Here is a 2,687-nt window from a genome sequence, read left to right on the forward strand (position 1 = left end):
TCGCCCTCCGCGCTCTGTCATCTTCACCACTCTCTCGCCCTCCCCCCATCTCTACGGTCGCTCGCCCTTCCCTCCCTTGCCTTCCCGTCTATCGTACTACCCACGCTCGCCCTACTGTCTCTCTTGCTCCTGTCTCTCGCGCTCCCGTCTCTCGCCCTCACTTCTCTTCCTCTCCGCTCTCTCGCCCTCCCGTCTCTCGACCTCCCATCTCTCGCATTCCCCTCTCTCATGCTCCCGCCTGTCGACCTCCCCTCTCTCGCCCTCCTCTCCCTTGACCTCCCATCTCAATCGCACTCCGCTCTCTCTCCCTCTCCCCCTCTCGCCCTCCCGTCTTTCGACATCCCCTCTCTCGCCCTCCCCTCTCTGACGACCTCACCTCCCTCCCGCCGTCCCCACTCTCACCGTCTCCGCTCTCTTGCTTTCCTCTCTCTCCCACTCCCCTCTCTCTTGCCCTCCCGTATCTCGCCCTCCTGCCTCTTCCCCTCATTCTCTCTTCCTCCCCTCTATCTGTCCCATCTCCTACGCCGTTCCCTTTTTCACGCAACCCTCTCTCTCCATCCCATCGCTCGCCACCGCCCTCGCTACCTCACCTCTCTCTCGACTTCCCCAATCTTGCAATCACCTCTTTCACCTTCTCCTCACACGTCATCCCCCTTTCGCCCTCCTCTCGTTCTCGCTCTCCCTTCTCTCACCCTCCCGTGTCTCGCCATCCCCTCTCTCTCGCCGTCCCCTCTTTCCCCCACCACTCTCTCTCCCTCCCATCTATCGCACTTCCCTCTCTCGCACTCCCCTTTCTCGACATACTTTCTCTCTCCCTCCCCTTCTCTCCCCTCCCCTCTCTCTCGCCAGTCACTCGCACTCCCCTCTCTCTCTCCCTTCTCCCCTCTTCTCTGTCTTGCACAGTTCTCTCTCTCCTTTCCCTCGCTCCCTCCCGTCTCTCGCCGTCCCCTCTCTCTCTCCCTCAACTCTATCACCTTCACCTCTCTCACCCTCCTCTCTCTCTCCCTCCCCTCGCTCACCCTCTCTCTCCCTCTCCCCTCTCTCGCACTCGAAACTCTCTCTCTCCCCTCTGCCCCACTCCACTATCTCGCCCTCTCCCATCTCTCACCCTTGTATCTCCATCTCTATCCCCTCTCTCTCGACCTTCCTTCCCGCCCTCTCCCCTCTCTCGCAATCCCCTCTCTCCCTTCCCTCTCTCTCGCCCTCTCCATCTCTTCCTTTCCCCTCTCTCCCTCGCTGGGCTCTCGCACTCCACTCTCTCGCTCTCCCCCTCCGCTTCCCCTCACCCTTGCCCACACTTCTCTCTCGCCCTAACCTCTCTCGCCCTCTCCTCTCTCGCCCTCCCCTCTCTCGCCCTCCTGTCTCTCTCGCCCTCCCCTCTCTCGTTCTTCCCTCTCTCGCCATACAATCTATCTCTCCCTACCTCTCTCTCCCCATACCTTCTCTCGCACGACACATTCTCTCACCCTCCGCGCTCTCTCACCCTCCCCTCTCTCTCTCTAATATGTCGTCCCTTCCACAATATTGCACTCTCCTCTCTCTCTCTCCCTCCCCTCTCTCTTGCCCTCCCCTCTTTCGCTCGCCCACTCTCTAGCTCTCCCCTCTCTCGCCCTCACGTCTCCCTCGCCCTCCCCGCTATTTTGACCTCTGTTGTCTCGATCACCTCTCTGTCGCCCTCCCCTCTCACTGTCACTCCCCTCTAACTCTACTTCCTCTCTCTTTCCCGCCTCCCCCCTCGCCCACCTCTCTCTCTCACCGCTCTCTGACACTCCCCTCTCTATCTGCCCTCTCCCCCTCCCCACTCCCTCGCCCACCCCTCACTCTCTCCCTCTCCTCTCTTGCCCTCCCCTCTCCCTCGCCCACCCTCTCTCTCCCTCAACTCTCGCTCGTCATCCCCTCCCTCACCCTCCCCTTTCTCGCCCTCCCCTCTCTCGCCCTCCTGTCTCTTGCTATCCCTTCCCTCGCTCTCCCTTCTCTCGCTCTCCCGCCTCTCACCCTTCCCTCTCTCGTTCTCCCTTATCTCGCCCTCCTATCTCATGCTCTCCCCTCTCTCGTCCTCCCGTCTCTTGACCTCACCTCTCTCACCGTCCCCTCTCTCTCGTCATCCCCTCTCTCGCCCGCCCATCTCTCTCGCCCTCCCCTCACTCTCGCTCTTCCCCCTCTCGCCCTATACTCTCTCTCCCTCCCACTTTCTACCCATTCCTTCTCTCTCGCCCTCCGCGCTCTCGCCCTCTCATCTCGCGCCCTTGCCTCTCTCGCACCGCCCTTTTCTCGCCCTCCCCTCGCTCTCATTCTGCTCTCTCGCCCTCCCTTCTCTCTCTCGCACTCCCCACTTTCGCCCCCCACTCTCTAGCTCTGCCCTCTCTCGGCTACCCCTCTCACTCGCTATTCCCTTTCTCTCAACATCTCTTCACTCGCTCGACCTTCTCTTGCCCTCCCCACTCACTATCCCTCCCCTCTAACTCTTCCTCTCGTCTATCTCGCCCTCCTCTCCGTCGTCCAACATTTTATCTCCCTTTCCTCTGTCTCGCCCTCCCCCTCTCTCGCCCTCACCTCTCTCTCGCCACTCTATCACACTGCCCTCTCTATCCCCTCTCCCCCTCCCCACTCCCTCGCCAACCACTGTCTCTCGCCCTCCCCCTGTTGACCTCACCTCTCTCTATCTCACCTCTCTCTCGCCGTTCACT

The sequence above is a fragment of the Chiloscyllium plagiosum genome, unplaced genomic scaffold (genome assembly GCF_037043375.1).
Source record: "Chiloscyllium plagiosum isolate Xiang-an unplaced genomic scaffold, Cpla_swu_hap1 HiC_scaffold_18, whole genome shotgun sequence".
Lineage (NCBI taxonomy): Eukaryota > Metazoa > Chordata > Chondrichthyes > Orectolobiformes > Hemiscylliidae > Chiloscyllium > Chiloscyllium plagiosum.